This window comes from Gopherus evgoodei, chromosome 4 (genome assembly GCF_007399415.2).
Source record: "Gopherus evgoodei ecotype Sinaloan lineage chromosome 4, rGopEvg1_v1.p, whole genome shotgun sequence".
NCBI classification, from domain to species: domain Eukaryota; kingdom Metazoa; phylum Chordata; order Testudines; family Testudinidae; genus Gopherus; species Gopherus evgoodei.
This window is the reverse complement of record NC_044325.1, coordinates 147410416-147433713: the sequence shown is the minus strand read 5'-3', so window position 1 is coordinate 147433713 and position 23298 is coordinate 147410416. Positions and strand designations below refer to the sequence as shown.

Genomic DNA, 23298 nt, shown 5'->3' with positions numbered 1-23298 from the left:
GGAGTGAGCACCAGTGTGTGGGTGGGGGGAAGTCTTGTTCCTACAGCTGCTGCCCTTTCCTCTACTGCAGTTCCCTTTGTCCTTCCCCTCTGTCCCTGTGCCAGGTCCCAGTCTCTACCTCCAGGCCCTCTTCCCATTTCCAGGCCTGTCAGCTCCCCCGCCAACAACCTGTGTCAGTCCACCCCTGCATCTCCTCCCCAACCCTCCATATACCCCATGCCATTCCCCTCCACCCTCCCCGTGCCATCCCCTACCCCCATACACCCCGTGCCATCCCCTCCCCATGCAATCCCCCACCCCCCATACACCCTGTGTCAGCCTCTCCTTGTGCCATCCCCCAACCCATACACCCCGTGCCACCCCCTCCTTGTGCCATCCCCCAACCCATACACCCCATGCCACCCCCTCCCTGTGCCATCCCCCACCCCAAACACCCTGTGCCAGACCCTCCCTGTGCCATTCCCCACACCCATACACCCGTGCCACCCCCTCCCTGTGCCATCCCCCCTCCCCATGCCACCCTACCCCCATACACCCTGTGCTAACCCCTCCCCCACCCTGTGCCATCTCCCACTCCCATACACCCCATGCCATCCCCCTCCCTGTGCCATTCCCCCATACACCCTGTGCCACCCCTTCCTGTGCCATCCACCACCCCATAAACCCCATGCCAACCCCCCTCTCCGTGCCACTCCAACACCCTCATACACCCCATGCCGTCCCCCCATACACCCTGTCCTATCCCCCGTCCCCATGCCATCCCCCTCCCCATACACCCCGTGCCACCCTCTCTCTGTGCCATCCCCCACCCCCATACACCCCTGTGCCACCCTATCCCCCATTCACGCTGTGCCATCCCCCCTCCACATGCCACCCTACCCCATTCACGCTGTGCCATCCCCCCTCCACATGCCACCCCCCCCCCGCACACATCCCGTGCCAACCCCAGCCCCGCCCCCGCTCCCAACTCCGCCCCCGGGGCGGTGGCGGCCGCAGCAGGCCCGGCGGGGTGGGCGGCCCGGCGCTGTCAGTCCCCGCGCGGCCCCGCCCTGCCCGGCTCAGTCCCTCTCGCCTCGGAGCCCGAGCGGCCGGAGCCAGCGAGACCCGCCGCCGAGGTACCGGGCGGGGCCACCAGGGAGTCAGTGAGGGGGGTATATGGGTAGAGGCTGGTGGGGGGCTGTGGTCGGGGGGAGGGGTATATGGGTAGAGATGGTGGGGCTGGGGTCAGGGGGGTATATGGGTAGAAGCTGGATGGGGTGAGGGTGGGGCTATGCGGGGCTGGGGTCAGGGGGGTATATGGGTAGAGACTGGGGGGGCTGTGGTCGGGGGGGGTATATGGGTAGAGATGGTGGGGCTGGGGTCAGGGGGGTATATGGGTAGAGACTGGGGGGGGCTGTGGTCGGGGGGGGTATATGGGTAGAGATGGTGGGGGCTGGGGTCAGGGGGGTATATGGGTAGAAGCTGGCTGGGGTGAGGGTGGGGCTATGCCGGGCTGGAGTCAGGGGGGTATATGGGTAGAAGCTGGCTGGGGTGAGGGTGGGGCTATGCGGGGCTGGGGTCAGGGGGGTATGTGGGTAGAAGCTGGCTGTGGTTAGGGTGGAGCTATGTGGGGCTGGGGTCAGGGGGGTATATGGGTAGAAGCTGGCTGGGGTTAGGGTGGGGCTATGCCGGGCTGGGGTCGGGGGGTATATGGGTAGGAGCTGGCTGGGGTTAGGGTGGGGCTATGCCGGGCTGGGGTCAGGGGGGTATATGGGTAGAAGCTGGCTGGGGTTAGGGTGGGGCTATGCCGGGCTGGAGTCAGGGGGGTATATGGGTAGAGATGGTGGGGCTGGGGTCAGGGGGGTATATGGGTAGAAGCTGGCTGTGGTTAGGGTGGAGCTATGTGGGGCTGGGGTCAAGGGGGTATATGGGTAGAGATGGTGGGGCTGGGGTCAGGGAGGTATATGGGTAGAGATGGTGGGGGCTGGGGTCAGGGGGGTATATGGGTAGAAGCTGGCTGTGGTTAGGGTGGAGCTATGTGGGGCTGGGGTCAAGGGGGTATATGGGTAGAAGCTGGATGGGGTTAGGGTGGGGCTATGCGGGGCTGGAGTCAGGGGGGTAGATGGGTAGAAGCTGGATGGGGTTAGGGTGGGGCTATGCGGGGCTGGGGTTGGGGGGATATATGGGTAGAGGTGGTGGGGGGAGTAGTCGGGAGGGCTATGTGTTACAATGGGCATTGGGGTGTGAGGGGGCTGTGGGGACCTGTGCGGGTTGGGACACAGTGGGGAGTTGAGGCATGACTTGGTTCTGGGGGCTTCAGGAGTGAGATGGGGCCCTAGGGAGTTGGGAATGGCAGGGCTGCTCTGGGGTGTGTGTGGGTCAGTGGGGTTGGCAGCGGGGTGAAGCAGGATGGGTGGGGTGGCTGTAGTGGGGTTCTAGCAGTGAGGTGTGGGGAATGGCCTTCTCTCCCCTAGCCTCTTTTGGGGGGAGTGTTTTTTTACCCCTTTGTCTCCACTTCTCTTGGGAGTCCCCCCACCTGCCCTGCCCTGCCGAACGGGATAAAGCCCTGCTTGGGTTGAGCTTTGTCTCAGCCCAGCAGCTGATGCGGGGGGGGCGGTTAGGAAACACTTCCGTGGCTGGTTCTTCCCTTCTTTTGGGAGTGTGCTGAGTAACTGGGGATGGGTAGGGGCCTGGGCTACACTGAGAGACTGGGGGGGGAGAACAGCCAGCTGAGCTGAGCAAACATCCCAGCTAGCCTTTCCGTGACCATCTCTTGCACATGTCCACCCACTTCTTGTGCAAAGGCCACTGCTGTCTGAGTGTAGAAAGTGTGACTTTCTCCTTTGCCTTGTTACTGAGCGTAGGAGTGTGTGCTCACTGCTTGGTCTCCTGTGTCACTGTCAATTGGAGAACGCCTACAACTGACGCCATAGGAAGTTTGCTTGAACCAAGCTGACTGAAATGGTGGTGGTTCCCCCATGCACCCGCTATTTGCCTTTCTGGGTGTGTGTGCATGCTCCTCTGGTCATGTTCATGTTAAAGGAGCAGTTTTCTGGTGCTAACAAACTGCATTTCCGTGTTATCTGAACAGCAACTCTGTGTTCTAAAAAGTGCTCCTGGCTTGCTACTGCGGTGGTTTTTAAACATTGATATTAGGGGGTGGGGAGGAGGAATAGCTTTGTAGTGTCTTAGGAGCAAGTACGCATTCCAAAACCATGACTGAGCGACTCTCTCCAGCACTAACAGTCTGGCAGCCAACTCTTTTCAGCAGCCGCCAAACCCCCTAAATCCAGCCTCAGCCTCGAGACAACCCGAGCATAAAACAGTAACTAAGTTGTCGAGTCAGTTTACAGTGTGCAGTCTGTGACTGGAAGACATGTTGTGTGCTGAGACCTCAAGCTGCTTGAAACTAACTGGGTCATAGATAAAGGAAAATGTCACATTTGTAAGCACATTGTGAAAAGGGTTTAAAATTGTGTTAAAACATAGGCAACAAACTATTTAAAGGCTTTACTTGTGCATTCCCATTTATATTCCACTTTCAGTCACATTTTACTTTCATTGTGCAGAGTGACTTCTGGACTCCAAAGAGCTGTAATTTATGATCAGTTTCCCTTCCTTATCTATGTGTGAGAGCATAGGGGCCTTAAACTGGAGTCATGTACCTTGTAGAAGATATTTGCTTAGGTTGTATCTAAATGGAAAATGCACAGAGCTACATGACCTAAACCCAGCAGGTTATCAGAAGTTTGTGTAAGCAAAATATACATTGTAATCTTCTGTTTGTGTTTATTAGAGCTATGAAATGTAAGGAATGTATTAGACAAATATTGATTGGCCCCTGAGCAATAGCAGCACAACACTACACCAGGTAGAAACACAGTTCCTGAGATTGTGGTATATTGTTAGAAGCTAATAACATGTCACTTATTCTTCAATATAAATGTTGGCAGAATCTCTTGTATTAATAAACGTGTAATAAGAAACCTATGCTGCCTTAGAATGAAGATTGACTAGATAGCTAAATGGGTGTGTGTGGAGTGAGATGGTGTCTCTAGATTCTACAGTGTGGTGAATTGTAAGAAATTTTTTATGTAAAATACAGTTCAGGTGACTCCTCTCCTTGAAAATTAAGATGTTGAGCCTTTGGATGTTGAGTCTTTGTTTCCCTATTTTGAAAAGAAATTTTGTGGACCAGTAAACTTCCAAAAGTAGAGCCACGTTCATCTTAACTTCCTTAGGAAGTTATTGCTGCAAATCACCTCTGAATTGAGATCTTGCAGCATTTCTCAGAATATGGAATAATCCTCATGTCCTGCCCAGCATCCCTCCCAACACACTGTTATAAACAAATCCTTGTTTAAATGCCAAGTGTGAAATGGCAGCCACTTTAGCCAGCAGGAATCTGACACACTACTGTGCAAGGCACACAGGGGATACACAAAGCAGGAAAAGTGGCATATAAACCCAAATTCTGTGCTTTCTAAAGGGGTCATGCATCAGATGAAATCAGGCTCAGTAGGCAACTGATTCCTGGATGCTGCTGAGCCTTAATTTTTTTACGAGATGCGGTCTGCCATTTGTATAATGAATAGTCTTGTAACTGGCAAGGCTCTTATTAAATAAATCCATACAATTGGTGAAATAGTCTGAGGTTATTGCCTTTGGGGAAAGGAATGAGTACGGGTGGTATCCTTTCTTGGATGAGAGGACAAAAATAATGTAGACTCCAGAGGGAATCAAAAAATGGAAGAAAGAAGGCTGTTTTTAGCACCTAGCAGTTTGCTTGTTGGTTGCCACACACTCCTTTAGTGCTAAAAGTTTTTCAGACTGAGTTCTATTAAAATAAGATCCTGAACTCAAAGCAGTCTGACTGGTTTAGCAACTATAAAAAAGTTAGCTTTTGCACTTCAGTGTTGTAGCTTTTAACTTTGATATTTTATATGTTACAATTCTGAAGAAAGAGTGTTGAGCTCAGCATTCAGTAAAGGATATGTTTAATGCATGTGGGTTTTGTTAATACCTATTGCCACATGATTCTTCATTCCTGAGCTGAGACTTTATGAATGGGCCTAGCTCATTAGACATTCTCCCATGCATATAATCTTGAAACTTTTTTAAAAGGGACTTTGGGTTAAAATTATTATAAATTTATGTTTATGTTAATGTTTGCATGGTGTTTTGAATATCTAAAGAATTTCATGTGTATCATTATTAAACAACAAAAGTGCTCAGAGGCCCCAATTAGGATTAAACACTGTTGATTAGTAAAACACTGTGCTCAGATTTGATGAACTAAGGAATGAAGTGATGGTTCCAACTCTCTGCCTTCTTTCATCTAGCTGCAGTGAGAAATAGGCTATGCTGTCCCACAGCATGCAGGCATAGATGCTTCAGGCACTGTTAGAACTGAAAGAATCTTTAAAATCCAAACTACCTCTCACCATTTATGCTGTTTGCTTTTTCATTTGTCTGAGCTTTGACAATGAAAACAGAGGCGTCAGTTTCACTTCTCTTTATGGTTGGTTTCTAGACTGTTTCACTTTCTCCTTTTCATGCACCATGCTGCAAACATTGCAAAGGAAATGTTTAAATCCAAGCTGTCCTTAATTTCACTAGGAGGGTAGTGGAATGGGTTACCTAGGGAGGTGGTGGAATCTCTATCCTTAAGAGATTTTTAAGGCTCGGCTTGCCAAAGCCCTGGCTGGAATGATTTAGTTGGTGTTGGTCCCGCTTTGAGCAGGGGATTGGACTAGATGACCTCCTGAGGTCTCTTCCAACCTAATCTTCTATGATTATACACTCACATATGTATTGAAACTATTTATAGTATGAGGATTTGTAAAATCTTTAAATTTAAATATAAATTTTGAGATTAACCCACTCTAAGATACAGTCCTTACTTTATTCTAATAAAATCCTGTAAGTGGCCCTGGAAGCTTGCAGGGGCAGCATAGAGGAGTTCACAGGTCATAAAGAAAGGGTAACTGCCTCTGTCTGACACCCAACAACTCTCCACTGAAAATACTCTAAACTGATATGATTAGATAAGAGAATACAAGCGAGTGCTTCTGAGGAGGGTTATGGGAGCAGTGTAAGTTTTATCTGGGAGTTGGATTGCTCATTTGTGAGGCCCATGCTTGTAGTCACAGGTCTAATTGTGTTAATTGTGAGTAATGATTATTAGCATGAATAAGGGCTGTAGACTTGGGCCCTTTGTTTTAAGTATAGTTACACAGACTGTGCTACCTACAAACTGTATGTATGTGAAATTGTGGTCCCTTGCTTTGCCAAAACATGTCACTTTGATCAGATATCTGAAAGCTGGGATCATTCCAGAAACTATGAAGGCAAAAAATAGCCTCTGGTCTCAGATTCTTTTCCAGAATTTTCATACCGGAGGCATTAGATAGAGTACAGTATGATATCCTGGCTCTTCTAATTTAGAGAGCTCAGTGGACATTGTTTCTCCCGATGGGGTACTTTTTAAACTTGATTGTGGAAATTTGATTTTCTTTTGACAGCCATAACTGGTTGGAGAGATGGATTCGTTGCTAGGACCATTCTGCTTCCTCTTTGTTGAGAGTTTTATTTCGTCTTGTGAAACAAGCAATTCTAAGGGATTATTTCTTTGGGCCTGTTCTTGTGTGTGTTGTGTGTGTACCTTTGCTTTTGCCATCTTGTCTGACCAAATACTTTGAGTCGTGTCCCCCCTCCCCCCCGCTGAGTTGTCTTGTCTCATTCTTGATGTGTTCTGTCATTCCCATGAAGCATGGGCTTTCAGGTTGCAATGATGTGGTGTGTGTTTTTGTTTCTGATATTTCAGAAGAGTGATCAGTTTTGACTGGGGAGCCTGAGAAGGAGAGTTTCTTCATTTAAATTTCTTGATGGGTTTCTCAAAGAGTTCTTGCTTATTTCCACTTGTCTGTTTCGGGTTCAGAGGTTGGCAGTTCAGGCACTGACTTTGTGGCTGGCCTGTGGCAAACTCATGTTAGTCCAGTTATGAGTTAATCACACCCTTGGTAGCTCCTGTCCTCTGTACTGTGGGGCTTGTGTGTTTTTGGGCTGTGTGGCATCAATCCTTTGTGCGCACACAATGCTTCGATGTGGAGTCAGTTTGTCCTTGGCTGTGCTGGTGAAAGGCATTTCCGTGTGCTCCCTTCTCTTGTTTGATTCTGTTTTCCACCAGTGTTTAAATGCTGTGATCTCACTTAGTCCATGTCTATATTACAAGTTGCATTTGTTTAAAGGAGGGGTGGGGACTTGGGCTTTTTAAAAGTATTTAGTTAAAGCCCTGGGTGGATACTCTTACATTGATTTAAAACAGGCTTATATTGACTTGACTTAATTTGGTAATGAATTAACTTAAACTGCTCAAAACAAGCTAAGTATCGGAGGAGTAGCCGTGTTAGTCTGGATCTGTGAAAGCAGCAAAGAGTCTTGTGGCACCTTATAGACTAACAGACATTTTGGAGCATGAGCTTTCGTGCATGTCACATGCATCCGATGAAGTGGTGATTCACCCACAAAAGCTCATGCTCCAAAATGTCTGTAAGGTGCCACAAGACACTCTGCTGCTAAAACAAGCTAAGTAAATTGACTTAAACTAGTGCAATGTATAATGCAGTCAAGGCTTAAGGTGGTTTATGCTTTAATCTGTACAAAGTTTTTCCCTTCTGTTTCTGCATAGTAGTGGCTGGAGAGAAGGGGGACAGGTGAAAATGTTATTTACAGGGTAATCAACAGTGCTAAGAGCCTAGCCAGACAGTCTTCGCTAGACTTTTATAGCGAGTCTCTGGCTCTCACTGCCACTGGTGCGTCTCTGTCAGTGACAGTGGTGAAAGGACTAGTGTAGACTTAGACATGGCAACAGCATTTTGATCATATTGTTGAGAGTAGAAGGCACAGTGAAGACACTATTGAATGCCAGTGCACTGGCTATACTAGCACTTCCCCGAGTGGTGGTGTCCAGTGTAGACAAGGCCAGAGGTTCTGATACCTTGCGACCGAAGGGGTGGCAAAGGATACACTCCTTTCTGTCCCTTGTGGAACAAAAGACAGCTGCTCCCTTCAAGTCCTCTTTTCCTCTTCTCCACTGGTGTAGGACAAGTGTGGACATGTCTTTTCAATGTATTTGGTTGTGGGGTGGAGAACTCCTGCAGGATAAGTGGTTGCGTTGCTGCTTGGATAGTGGTGCCTTTTTAAGAAAGCTTATGCCCAAATAAATTTTAGTCTCTAAAGTGCCACAAGGACTCCTCGTTGAGTTTACAGATGTTAACAGATATATGCCGCTGCCCATGGAAGCTAGACACAGGAGACTGTTGTTTAGCAGTATATAGACTTGTTAATTCCTGTGTAGGCTCCTGTATTATATTGTAGGAAGCAGATTTTTCGGCATTTGCTTGACTTTTGCCACCTTTTTTGTTCAAATAACCCCATCTCTCTGTCTCTCATTGACCCCCCCCAGACTGATCTCTCTGAAATGGCTCTGGAGACATGCTTCACTTTTATTTGAAAAAAAAAAAACCCAGTGGTGTTGAAGCACTAGTTCTTCATTTCTTAATCAATATCCAGGATGCAGAGAACTTCTAAATGTGCAACTCTTTTTTAATAACCCCTCAAAAAACTCCATAGCTTCCGTGCAAAACTGTCATGGAAATGTATGAGTCCCGGTCCAAAATTTACTTGCCTGTCCTTTATGAAGGTGATTGCTAAGGAGACACTGGGGATCTTTACTTGGGTGTACAGAATTTTGCAAGGCTGTTTTCAGAGTGTGGAACCAGGTGCCTGAAGAAACAGGACAGTTTTTTATATCTACCCAAGGAGTTTCTGATGCTCCTATGAGCCTAGTATCGAAGGCCTGATTTAAAAACATAGTTGCACCAGTTTAACTAAAGATGTGATGGTTGAAGTGTTGCAGCCTTGTGTGTAGAAACTCATTAAACAGGTTTAAACTGATAAGTGCACCCAGACAGGGGTAGGTATTGTCTTCTTAAATTGGTTTTATATCAACTTAAATTGAACTGAAGCAGCTTTCTCTCTATATACAAGTGTTGGCTCATGTTGCCTGCTGTGGACCTAAAAGAGACAGTCACACAGCAATTTAGAATCATGTAGATTTAAAAAAAAAATCTGCTGGAATCCAGACTAGGACCAATTGGCATAAAAGGAAATGAAATCTGATACCTTGCCCTTGCACTGGTGCAGCATAAGTGAACAGTCTTTGGAAAGCGCAGGGGGCATACTGGATGACCCAAAGGCTCTTTTGGATAACCTTCCACAATAACTTTTAAACTGCTTTCAGGATAGCCAGCAGTCTCTGGAACTGACTGCATCTCTTATGAGATAGGACTTGTTCATGCATGGAGGTGTTCCTCATTAACTCCATGAGTAGACATTCTTTTGGAATAATCTGAGCAGGACCAAGGCACTCTTATTTCAGAGTCAGGCCTTGGCTACACTGGCGCTTTACAGCGCTGCAGCTTTCTCACTCATGGTGTGAAAAAACACCCCCCTGAGCACAGCATGTTACAGCGCTGTAAAGCGCCAGTATAAACTGTCCCAGCGCTGGGACCAGCGCTGTAAGCTAATCCCCAAGGGGAGGTGGAGTACCTGCAGCGCTGGGAGAGCTCTCTTCCAGCGCTGACGCCGCGACCACATTCGCACTTCAAAGCGCTGCCGTGGGAGCGCTCTCGCAGCAGCGCTTTGAAGTTGCAAGTGTAGCCATACCCTAAGTTTCCACACATGGAATTAATTGGGTACAACTCCATGTGTAGACAAGCCCATAGGTTCTCTGTCTTGATGAAAGCCTGTTTAGTTATGTAAATTACTGGTGTCACGGAGTCACCGGGCGATGCTCTGGAACTGCTCCCCACCAAGCCAGGCAGGACTTTGGGGAGCCTCCTCTCCCTTGGAGCAGACTTGTTCAGGGCAAGAAGCTCACACAGCTTCACCTCCTGGGTCTCTCCTTGGAGCATTCAGCATCCTCTGCCCCTCCGTGCGCTTCCCACAGCGAGCCCACCTCAGTGGGGTCCTGGGGAAGCCACCGGGTCCTGCACCCCCACTTCGCAGTCAGACATGACTTTTAGCCAGCCAGTAAAACAGAGGTTTATTCGATGACAGGAACAGGGTTTAAAACAGGGGTTGTAGGTACAGAGAACCGGACCCCTCGGCCGGGTCCATTCTGGGGGTCAGTGAGCCAGACCCCCACGTCTGCCCGCAGCCAGCTCCAGACTAACAACCCCTTCCAGCCCCTCCTCTCTCTCAGCCCCTTTCCCAGGCCAGGAGGTCACTCTTTGTCTCCAACACCTTCAGCTGGCACCTTTGCAGAGGAGGGGCCCAGGCTATCAGTTGCTAGGAGACAGAGTGCCAGGCATTTAGGTGCACTGGCTCTTGCTCTGCCAGATACTTAAGAACTGCCATGGGGACACTGAGGCATCAACACAGTATTCAGAGAAAACATTAAGAACATTCCCAGTTCGTCACAACTGGCCCATGACTTTATTTTAGCCAAGGCTTCTAATCTCAGGGAGTTTATCCAGGTAAACATTTTGAGGCCTGATTACAGATGGAAGAGCATCAAAGTCTTTATGCTTAACCTGTCCAACCATTGCAAAAATATAGGGATAAAGTGTATGGCTACACTTAGAGCTGCATAGCGCTGCCGGGGGAGCGCTCCTGCAGCAGCGCTTTGAAGTGTGAGTGTGGTCGCAGCGCCAGCGCTGGGAGCTGCACGTACTCCACCTCCCCATGGGGATTAGCTTACAGCGCTGGGGCACTGTTTACACTGGCTCTTTGCAGTGCTGTAACTTGCTGCGCTTGGGGGGTGTTTTTTCACACCCCTGAGTGAGAAAGTTGCCGCTCTGTAAAGCGCCAGTGTAGCCAAGCCCTCAGAGACCTCTCTGCTCCTGGAATCATGTGTTGGGAAGAGGACGTTGTAACCTAAGATGTTGATGTATCTTCTTTACTCTTCTCCATCAGCCTTTATTGCTTTGCAGGGAAACAAGCCCTTTACCAGCTCAGGAGTCTGGTTGCAGTTGGAATCAAGCAGTCTGTGACCACATAATTATTTCAGACAAAAGCAGCATGTTCTGTTAGTGGTCCCTGTATATGGTGAGCTGTACTGAAACCAGAAAGGTTTAAAACAGGAAATGTGGCTGGTATTGTGGAGGCAAAGACGTGAATTATGACGTTAGCCAGTGCTCCATAGCACCAGCTTGCCTACCACCTCTTCCACTAGTGCTTCAGGAATGACCCTACATGGAACCCCGTGGACTAGTGAGTTCAGGACTTCCACCCCTGGCAGCTGGTACCACGGGGATTTTAAAATAGTAAATATCAATTCAAGTGGTTTGGAATTGGCTGCCACATCAAATGGTGATTTGGTGAGGCCAGCTGGAGGGCGCCTAGGTTTTGTCTCCCTTGTGTAATCATCTGTCTCTGGTTTCCAGATTGCCTCTTTGTGAAGAGTTCAGTTGCGTGCTGCACTAGAATAGTTGTTCCCTCTGCTTTCCCAGCTCCCTTGTCTCCATGAGATACAGTACAGCTAAAAGGAACTGGTTTCTTTCTCTTTTTTGGAGGGGGAAGGGGGGGATAGAGTTACTGACCAAACTTACCTGAAGGGAACAATAAAAGCAGCACCTGGTCTGGTATATAAGTTTTGCCTAGTCTTGTTCCTTCAATCTCCTGACAAGAATAAGGTTTTTATTGCTGTTAGCCCTACAGAGCTGCCCCTGTTGTAGCAGAATAAACTAAATTGTTATTCAGCCTCTTACATAACTACCATCAAAAGCCTGACTCCAGGTTCCATCCTCTTGGAGACAACAGTCGCACAAACCAGGAGAAATTATAGCTTGATTTTTTCAGAGACTGGGTTGATATTGCCAACAGCCTCATCAGTGTACCTGAGCAAAGAATGCTTCTGTAGGATTGGTCCGTACAGAGCAGTATCTCGCTGCCCCTGTCAGTGACCACCCCTTAGAACAGAGGTGGGCAAACTTTTTGGCTGGAGAGCCACATCGGGTTTTGTAAATTGTATGGAGGGTCGGTCGGGGAGGGGGTTGTGGCCCAGCCCCCACCTCCCATCTGTCCCCTCCCCCCGGGACTCCAGCCTCATCCCACCCCCCCTGTTCCCTGACAGCCCCTCTGGGATCCCTGCTCCATCCACATACTCCCGCTCCCTCTCCCCTGCCGCCCCATCCAACCCCTCCTCTCATTCCTGATGGCCCCCCAGGGACCCCTGCCCCATCCAACCACCCCTTCTCCCTGTCCCCTGACTGCCCCTGACACCCCATCCAAACCCCCTCTCATTCCTGACTGCCCCCTGGGACTCCTGCCCCCATTCAACTCCCTGTTCCTCACCCGACCTCTATCCACACCCCCACCCCCTGAGCAGTCCCCCGAACTCCCCTGCCCTCTATTCAACCCTCCCTGCCCCCTTACTGTGCAGTCTGGAGCACCGGTGGCTGGCGGCGCTGGAGCTGGCCCATGCTGCCACCACCATGCAGTACAGAGCACTGGGTCAGGCCAGGCTCTGTAGCTATGCTGCCCAGGAGCTCACAGCCCTGGCGGCAGCACCCAGAGCATTGCACTGGTGGCAGAGCGAGCTAGTGAGCTGAGGCTGTGGGGGAGGGGGAACAAGAGGGGAGGGGCTGGGGGCTAGCCTACTGGGCCAGGAGCTTGGGAGCCGGGCAGGACGGTCCTGTGGCCCGTAGTTTGCCCACCTCTGCCTTAAAAGAAAGTGAAATGCTCATCCCGAAATAATGCACCTGGTTCCCTTGTGCAGTGCTGAGGCAGCGCTGCTAAGCACTTCTGTAGCAGCTGTGTGTCCATATGCGTCAAACCACATTACAGCGGTAGGTCTCACCACTAGGTACAAACAGGGGTTTTCCCCTTCCTCAATCAGACATTTGGCTTGTGCCTGAACTGTTGCTTCTGACATCTCTCTAGCTTAGTCAGTGACTTTGATATAAGCACTTTAATCCTGCCTCTTTGGGCGTTTATTCTGTACTAATCACTGTGGTATTGGCCTCAGATTTTTCTGTTGCTGGATTTGCTGGGCTTGCAGCTTTCTTGCCAAAAGTAGTAGATTTGGACCCTCTCAGCTTGCACCAGTCCTTGCTTTTCTAGACTGTTTGCAATGGCCAATAGCTCTTCAGTGCTGCCCATTGAAGTGCAAAAAATGTTGGGGCATGTCAGTCCAGTGTGCATGCTGGCTGTTTGGCAGAGAGATGCTTAGGAGACAGCCCTGAAACTAACATGACAGATTTCTAGTAGGGAAACTCACCCAGACTCTGGTAACTTCATTCTTAAAACAGTGAAGAAAAATATGTGAATTTAGTTTTTTTTTTAATTTAAAAATCCTCCCTAAAGCTCAGTGGCATTCGCCAGCCCAGCAAGATAGTGAAATGGGGAAGTAAATTGGTCCAGGATCCATTAGAGATCCATGCTTGTCTCCTGGAGAAAAGTCAGCTCCTTGCATGCCAGAAAGTATTGTAGGGAGTGTTCTAATCACCACATGGTCAGTTCAGTGCTCAGCACACTAGATGGATAGACCACCATATCATGACTGTGAATCAGCTACCTGAGTGTTGCATACTGGGAACTTTCTGACACGCTAGAAAGGCTTCCACAATACCCAAGGTGGAGATGATGGGGAAAGGTGGATCAGGCACTGACAGGTGAAATGCAAACAAAGGCCATTTCATCTCAAGGAATCATCAAAGCGTTCAGACAGTCGTGTTCCATCTATAGCCAGTCTGTCAGCAGTGTCATTTCAGAAACAGTTTCTTGGGTTGCTTTACTTTGGTTTAATTGCCCCCCGCCACGCCCTCTTCTTGAGTGTTTGTCCGTTGGGCTTGAGTAAAGCTGGTGGTGCTGCTCACAGAACTAGCTGAAATGGGATTGGGGCTTGCACAGTGGATATGACTTTACTGCATAAAAATAAGTATGTTTGTTTTGGGTTTTACAATGCACTTCAGCTATCTGACTGCAAAATTCTAGTGAAGACCAGACATTCTTTATTATGAGGTAATTAGATGAAGAACATTATGCTCCCGCCCCTGGCTGACATCTTGCCTAGCTAGCTAGCTACCTCACAATAAAAACTACAATGTCTGATGGCCACTAGGATTTTACAGTGGGGTAGCCGAACACGTGTGTGTTATCCCATGGTAAAAATTCATCTTTTTTTTGGCAGTGAAGACTAAAGCAGTAACTTTCTCTGCAATATTGTTAATTGCTTTGAACGTTACAACCTTTCTTATATGACAAAGAGTTACGTGTGACTGTATTTCCCATCTGTATGTAATAGGATTTGGGTAAGATGGTAACTAGCAGTGATTCAGGATGTTGCCCCTGCTTGGTGTCTGTGCTATTTTCTTTTAATAGTGCAACTTATTCTTGATTTGAAGATGTGAACCTCCCTACTGTAATCACTTATTCATACACTTGTATTTAAGCTCTATCTCCTTAACAGTCATGAGTGCAGTATTATCCTGAACCTGCCAGAATCTGGGGCTTAGTTGGTACATTTGTAGTCAGGATGCAGGTACTTCAGAAATCTGTGCCCATTGAAACGGTCTGAACTTTAGACTCTTATCATCCACACAACACGTTAGATCAAAGCTTTTATACTTAATTGGCTTGGGGAGGGGCCAGACAGAGAAAAGCTTTAATGGGTCTCTTCATCTCTAAATTCTGATGCTAAGATTCTGATTTTTTTTTTTTTCCCCCTTGAAGGGTCAACACATTTCTCTACCATTTTCTCCAGCTCCCACAGTGGCAACTGGATGAAAGATGTATTATTTTACCAAATAAATTCCTCATTTCCGATCTGGTAGGAGTTTCAGTCTTGAGTCGTTAAACCCAAGGGGGATTTATATTATAATAGCTAACATAGAATTGTTGCTATTTTTTGCAGCGATGACTTCAGTTTGTTGTAGCTGCTTGGAGCATAGAACAGTGCTGCTGTGTTCCTAGTTCGCAATCTCTCATCAAACTGGGGGAGATGAGCAATCCTCCAGCACCAGTACTAGCAACAGTGGGAGCATTAGTGTAGATTAGACACCGATGTTCTTACCAACGTGTTGGCTGTACCTGCCCAGACCAGCATAGAGAAAACTGCACCAGGGAGAGAATGGCCTAAAATTCACTTTGTGGATAGTTACGATGATGAAAGTTGGCATCTGAGTCAGAGTTTGGGCACAACCCATCAGAACAAACATAACATTGGATATAGGAAAGACTTTTCAAAAGCCTACTTAGACATTTCTGACTACTCACCTCTTTTTGTGGGAGGGAAGGTATCTTCACAACTGAGACCTCTTCTTAAACCTGGCATCCTTTCTTCTGTAGTTCAGTCCTCTTTGCTTAAATTCTCAGTTTGGAAAAGAGAAGAAAGGAGGGATAATTTGCGAAATGTTAAAATAGGTTGGCGTACCCGAGCCCACTTATCCACTGACACTTTAAAAACCCTTGCACCCCAATCTGGGTCTATGCCGGTTATGCGATATGTATGTATCTCTTCATCCTTGCAAACGATATCTGTAATCCCCCATAACCCAAGCCTGACCCCAGATGTACAGTACCTTCCCTCTCAACCTGTGTATATTTCATTTCAAACATTTACTTTGATAAGGATAGCAATGTTGTCTTTCATACTCCCCTCTAATGTTCATGGGAGTTGAATCTGAGATGACAGAGACCCCCATAAAGAAGACTCAGAAATCACCAGTCACAACTTGAAGCCTCTTGAATGAGTCTGCTTTTCATAAAAAGTTGAATTACCCATCGACACACCCCTTTAAAGGATGTCAGGTTGGACACCCAAAATCTGCTAGTTCCTCTTGAAAACATTGGTTGTAGAGACTTTCCATGTCTGATGTTGATGCCCTTTAATCATTCAGATTCTCTGCTGGCAACTGTAAACTAACCTACTGAAATTTTCTCCATGATTTCCTCTGTGAACTTCTTGTGATCTAGAGACTGTTATCTCAAACACAAATAAAGCCTTTTGCATTATGCATCTGATACTCCCCAGGAAGGACATTGTAGTCTTGAGTGACACAAACACTGCCTGAAAAGATAAGCTAATCTCCTTATGAAAAGAATGCAGGCTGGTATTTTATGAATGTTGATGGCAGATCCTAAGGGATGTGTGTCTGTGACTTTAAAGTAAGCCTCCAAAAATAAGTCGGAAAAGAAGATGAATGCACTCAGGGTAAAGCTAAAGGGGGAAATATTGGAAGGCAAAATAAATGTTATTGTAGGTGTCTTCATTTGAATTATGCACTTGGGGAGACCTAAAGAGATGTAGCCTTTGCACAAGTGAATATCTCAAACTTATTTCACCAGAAATATTTAATCAGGTGTTAATCATGCCTGCCTGTTTGAGTTAAAATAGATTCTACTAAGCTTTTGACTTGTTATGAGCAAAACTAGAGGGACATGGGTTGGTGGCTTTACAGAGATGAAGATGCACAAAAGCAAACATTGAGTTAGTATCTGTCAATGGTCAGTGCCATTTTCCATTTGGATGACAGCAAAATATCTACACTAACTGCATGTATGATGATGTTATAAAGAGTTGCAGAAGAAATGGACCTATGACATGTATTTCTTCTCATGGAATTATAATGGCTGGGTGGGATCTCTATCCAGCTGGTCACAAGGTCTCTGACGCTAGCTTGCATTTAGTATCTTGGAATCTCTGCTCGAGGGGCTATTTCTGGCAGCTACCCTTCCTTGTGAATATTTTGTGAGTCTCAACTCTGTGTTCAAGTTATGGGTGGGGTAGAACAGTTTATTGGGTGGATGAGTCATGGATCTGTCTTGTGACTGCTCAACCTCAGGCAGGTTTCAGGCAGCTGCATGGAGAACATGGGACAGGAGATACTCCAGGTCAGGGAGGGGAGGTTGTATCTTTCTCTGTAAGATCAAGGCTTCTGTGGTAGCATTTGGGAAGAGAGGAAGAAAGAATGGGACAAGGGTGGTGTATGGAGAAGCTGCCTTTTGGCCTGATGACCCCCACAATTTTGGGAGTGTCTTGAATTCCTCTACCTCTGAATATTGTAAGGGGCTGTTCATAAATTATGTAACACAGAATCGTGTTACGTAATTTATGGACAGTCTGTAAAGTGAAAGGCAACAATCTGAGCTCCTGGCTATTCTGGAATGAGCCTGGCCACTTCTAAATACATCTGGTTAGAACACTGTCTTATTTTCAGCAGCATTAATGCTTAGCCAGGAGAGTAAGGAAGTGGCAGGGAAAAGGAGATGGAGTTGTATCACAGCTAGAGATAAGCGAAGAAGAATTGAAGGCAGGTTTTTGGTTCTTGTTTGGTTTGAACGGAAACTGAATTTTTCAGGATTTTCTTTCTAAAATGAAAGAAAAAAGCGTTCGGGTCAAATGCAACATTTTGAATGTTAATTTCAAAACAACATTTTCTAAACAAAATGTCTAATGTCTGAATATTTTAAAGGTGTGGGTTTGGTGCTTTTGTTTTGTTTTGTTTGTTGCCAAAACTATTCATTGAACTTGACCTGATTCACAAATAGTTTTGGTGTCCCAAATAATATATTATTTGCCAAAAAGTCTTTTGCCTTGCTCCATTCGTGGCTGATATTGCTCTTCCATGTTAGCTGCACACTGCTGGCTGGATTTGCTTTTACTGAATATTCGGATACTAATATTTAAACTGTATTGTTAAATTTATTAACCTTAATTTGTGATATTGCACATTATGTACCAGATGTACTTTATGACTTTTTAAACCAAACTCTGTACTTTTGGATAATTTAAGCATTCTACCCAGATGTATAGAAACCCTGTTACTTGTGTATTAGATAGTTTTAACATCAGCTTTGAAAGAGATCCTACTGGGCTTTGTGGTGGCTAAGGCATTCCTTGCCTTTCTTTTCCTGTCTTTTGGGAACATGTCATTTGTATCCCTGAACTTCCTCCTTTCATCACTCTGCAGACTGGCCCTTTCCAAAAACATCAGGGCTCCCTCACAACCCCTGTCCCCTTCAGCTAAAGGCTTTCAGATACAGAATAACAGAGATAAGATGGAAAGTGGGATTAGTAGTGGGCAAAGAACTCTTATGTCCCAAGGCAAATACGGTAAGTGGCCCCAGGTTTACCTTGTCCTATCTCATGAAGCTATGGCGTGATGCCTGCATAGCAGAGCTGCTGCTTGTGGTAGATAAAGATGGACTAACATGTAGGTGACTATATCCCAGCAGATGAAGGAATGTGTGTCCCCCCACAAGCTTTCTGTAGAGATGTGGGCATTAGAGCTTATTGTACTTTTTATCTTTGTCTGTAGTGCCAACATCTTGCATTTTCATGAGTTAAACTTGGGACCCTGATCTATTAACCTTTGCATAAGCCTTGGTGTCAGATCAGTTTGTCAGAGGGAGCCCTGTTCTGTAGCAGTTAGAAACTCCTGAACATGTCCAGGAACAGCTCCTGCCAGCTGACACAGCCAACCTACATGTGTCTCTTGACCACACATTGCCCTGAAAGATGCCATCTGCAGGTCTGCCCAGCCTTGGGCTTGGTGTTCTGTAAGTCAGTAATATGCCTGCAGGGACAGAATCCTAAACAAGGAGAGTGTCTGCTGGGCATGAGTACCTTATGGGGCAGGAATCACAGATCAGATGGGATCCCTGGTGTCCCTGGACCACCAGTTAGGAATCCGTTCCCTCTGCTGTTGAAGGGTCACCCCAGCAGTGCAGCCAGGAGGGATTGGCAGCACAGTCAAAGAGCAGGCTGGCCTGTAGCTGGGGCAGGGGCGAGGGCCCTCATTGGACTGTTGCATATGGTGCTAAGGGAGGGAGATGCTCCCAGACCAAGGAAGAGGGAGCCAGCCTAGGAGGACTTCCCCTTCAAACTCAAGGCCTAGAATGACCAGATGTCCCAATTTTATAGGGACAATCCCGATTTTTGGGTCTTTTTTTTCTTATATAGGAGCCTATTACCCCCAACCCCCTGTCTCGATTTTTCACATTTGCTGTCTGGTCACCCTACCAGGCCCTTAGAGTAACTCAGAAACAATGGGCCCTTTTTGGAGTTGATTAAGTAATGTTGCAGCCTCAAAATCTGGCAAGTAATCCTGCAAAGGTCTGGGCCCAGAAGTGGTGATGCTGCAGCTGTAAATGATGACTAGTGCTGTGATTTGAAGTGAGCTCAGCATACTGAAGCCTGAATGGGTGGGGATTTGCCCTTGCAAGTTGCATCATTCAGCTGATGATTGCTTGCAGCTATTTTTAGTTCTTAAGCTTTCCTCATGGAATGTCACCTTGCACCTAATGTCAGCTTGTCAGGGGTCCATGTTAGCCACTGCCAGGTTAATGGCCCAGTGTGGCCACATAGTTTGGATATATGGGTCTAAAGTGTCTGTCTACTCACTGTCTTCCCCCAAAATATAAAATATTGCAACTCCTTTGCAAAATTCCTGAAGCCTGATGAGGTTTCCCATTTGCTGTTCTAGCATGGGATGCCCTTAATATTCTAAATATCTCCATCTTAAATTTACCACGCCACTTATAAAAAAGCCACTGTTCATGTAGGGCTGCACAAAAGCAAGCTTGTGCCAAAGATTTACTAGCTGAGTAGTGGTGATCCACTCATAAGAGCTATTTCCAGGTTTGGGCTGAAATCCTCTGGGATTCAGTCACCAAACAAAGAAACCTCCAGAATCCATGTGTGTGTGTATGTCTGTAGTAAGGATCATGGAGTGCAATTTAAATGTGTTAATTAGGAGAGGTGCAAGTTAGTTGAGGAAACCAAGGCTGTTTGTTGATGTTGGCGAACATTGGGGTGCAAGGGGATGTAATTTCTGTGGGGAGTGGAAGCCGAGACTTCCTTGTTTTATTCCTGGCACTGTCATTGGACAAATCCATGCAGAATGCTAGATAGGTTCACCTGGGTATATCTCACCCAGTCAGTTGCAGGGTCCTCGGTCATTAGTGCACCTCAGATCTCTGTTATCTACCTATGGCACAGCAATGCGGTGTCCTGGGGGTTGTCACACTTCAGTCTAATCCAGGTTGCTGGGCTCAGTGCAGGAGTAACTGGTAGGGGTTTAGTGGCTTGTGATGTGCAGGAGGTCAGACAGATGATTTGGATGTCTCTTCTGGCCTTAAACTCCTGATACTTATCTACTTCCCATGTATGTGTTTAAGGGCTTGTCTACATCAGAAAGTTGCAGCGCTGGTGAGGGAGTTACAGCGCTGCAACTTAGGAGGTGTACACATCTGCAGGGCACCACCAGCGCTGCAACTCCCTGTTTGCAGCGCTGGCCGTACTCCCATTTTGTCTCGGGTGTAGAGGATCCAGCGCTGGTGATCAAGTATAGACACTTACCAGCGCTTTTCTTGACCTCCGTGGAATAAGCAGGTATCCCAGCATACCTGAGGAAGCCTCTGGTAATCAAGCTGGTCTCCTTCCCCGGCTTGCTCTCGCGTTCCCCGAACCCCGAGCAAGCAGGTCTCCTTCCCTGAGGTTTGCTGGGTGGTTCCGGGAACGCGAGAGCAAACCGCGGCGAAGCTGGTCTCCTTTCCCGGTTTGCTCTCTCGTTCCCCGAACCCCCGAGCAAGCAGGTCTCCTTCCCTGCGGGTTTGCAGGGTGGTTCGGGGAACGCGAGAGCAAACCGCGGCGAAGCTGGTCTCCTTCCCCGGTTTGCTCTCTCGTTCCCCGAACCCCCGAGCAAGCAGGTCTCCTTCCCTGCGGTTTGCAGGGTGGTTCGGGGAACGCGAGAGCAAACCGCGGCGAAGCTGGTCTCCTTTCCCGGTTTGCTCTCGCGTTCCCCGAACCCCCCTTGAAGCCGCCCAACAGCGCTGCAGTGTGGCCACATCTAACACCACTTGCAGCGCTGGTTGCTGTAAGTGTGGCCACTCTGCAGCGCTGGCCCTATACAGCTGAGCTGTAACAACCAGCGCTGCAAAATTTTAGATGTAGACATGGCCTAAGGGGGATTAATGTAATGCTTAATTGTTAAAGAGCTTCAGACCTTTTGATGAGAGGCAATGCATATGTGCAAAGGATTGTTGTCAATACAATTGCTGAGACTGTACTAACAATTGTTGACAAAAGGTATCAGGAAACTTGGGTTTAGGGTAGTCTGTGTTGTGTAAAACTGGCCTCATGCTAAAAAGTTAACCAGTAACTACTGCAGAGTTACCTTCAGTTTTAATATTACTCTTCCTCTTCTCTGCTTTTAATTGGATTTAAATTCATTTTAAAGTCCTGAATTTCTCCTGGGTTAGTTGTTAAATTGAGTCCTTCATTCTAACCCTACCCATCTGGTAAATTCCAGGTTAGCTTTTATTACTAGCTCTCTGGCAATAACAGGCACTGTGCTGGAAACACTCCGTATGTTATGATAGGACTGCTGTGCCTACTGAGCTGTTAAGTTCTGGGGCTACTACAAGACATGGCCTTACCCTGATAAAAGGTCTCCACACTCCCCTTCACGCCAGAAATGTTTGTAGACAGATTTTAGTGTGCTGTTCAGGGGCTATGAAAGCTGGACCACTGCCCTTGATTTATAGAAGTGACTTGTAAAGTGAATGCAGGACTGCTGCCTTTGTGCATGGCTCAGCTTTGGGATAGCCTCTGCCATGGGATTCTTTCCCAGATGCTTTGTAGGAGCTAGAGCAGAACTAAATATGCAGATAAGAAGCACACTCTTCAGCTTGCTTTTGAAATGCAAGTCAGCCTCTGAATTTCATTTCTTAATTCTTCGCTTCCAGCTAATTATGATGCAGCCTTAATCGTGTTTGGTCCTTTATTTCCTTTAATGTAAGAGCTGGATGCATGTGTAATCATCCTGGGAGCAGACTGTGTTCTCTAACAGTAGCTTTTCATTCTGTTAACCCTCGCATACGAATGTGTTGTTTAAATATAATACTTGTTACCAGCCAGGGATCCTGACTGTGACTAATCTGGGCATTTGTGGTTTAGTGAGCTCATTTGGGAATGAGAGTCCTTCCTAGGTGAATTTCCTGGGTTAGTGCGACCCTGAGTTTTCATATGTTCTGTTCTTGTTCTTCTTGCCCAAGGAAACGAGGGTCCACAATGAGCAAGAACAGTAACTTACTGCAGCAACTGTCTGACTTCTGTTCACTGTTCAGACTAAAAACAGCTGGGCAAACCTGACTTCACTTCCTGTTTTACCTGCAGTCAGTTTTCTCTCTGGTCAGATATAGATTTTTTTTTTTAATTTCATTTTTTTAAATAATTGACACTGATGAGTGGCTTGTGTGGACACCTTGCTGTGAGTCTTCTAGAATTGCAGGGCCTGACGGCCTGTCTATCCTGAGGACCAGTTGAGACCACTACCATAGACATAGTGCACCGATGTCGCACAAGGCTTGCACAAAGGTAAGCGGAAGTGGGGGCTACCAATGTAGCCATGCCAAAGCAAGAATCCCTAGTATGGAGAGCCAGCCACTTTGCCTGGCCTGCTGTGCATCATTGTCACAAAATTGCCTGAGATTAAGAAGCTTTATGGGGAGGGAAGAAGATTAGCAATGTTCTCTTCAGTGTGGGTGTCAGTGCCCACTCAGGAGAATGGGGGAACATCTTTGCTTTTTGTCTTTTGCGTGCTGCTCCTCTTGTCCTGTCCTGGAATTTAGTTTGATGACGTGACAAAGTTTTGCTATTTGGGCACAATGCAACTGCACTTTCCAGCCCTTCTTGTAAAGCTAGGCACTGGGAATGGGACTGTTCCCTACAAACACAGTTAGAGCTCACACAATGCATTATTCGTTCACACGCTGGCGCCCAGTCTGTTTGCAAAAGTTTGTCTGGAAAGTTACATTTTTGCAGATCTAAATTAGACTGCCTTAGGCCTTTGAGGGGAAGCCTGGGAGGGCTCTGAGCACTTTCAGCCTGTCTTTGTCTGAAGATTGGAGTTTTAGCAATTCCTATTTTAATCTGTCTTGGCCCAATAACCTGTTAAGTGAGAGACAAATGAGTAGAGATCACACTGAGGTGGAGATTTCCACTCATTTTTCTCACTGATGACAGGCACGTAAAAGCTGACCTAATCAAAGGTGCTTTGTCCCCAATTCAGATTAAGCAGGTCAGTGTGAGAGCAAAGTCCTCTTGCATTAGTGCTAGAGAGCACAGTATCACTAACTTGTTCCTTTCTCTGCTTAAAAAGCTTCCTACTCCTAGGACTTGTCTATACTAGAAAGTTGCATCTCTTGATCTATACAGGCCTAGTTAAAGTGGTACACTCCCCGAGTTTATTTGCAGTTATTCTGGTATAGATATATCCCTTCCTGTGTGAAAATGGGAATAATGGTTTA

General features: G+C 47.0%; 1 protein-coding gene across 1 annotated transcript in view; it reads left to right on the top strand.

The window, feature by feature from the left end:
- The first annotated feature begins 1040 nt into the window (after positions 1-1040).
- The window catches only part of RHOC (ras homolog family member C), a 37228-nt gene continuing 14970 nt past the window's right edge, over positions 1041-23298 (top strand). Inside the window, exon 1 of the mRNA XM_030561734.1 lies at positions 1041-1115. The gene's annotated coding sequence lies outside the window, so the exon portion shown is untranslated. The remainder of the gene's footprint in view (positions 1116-23298) is intronic.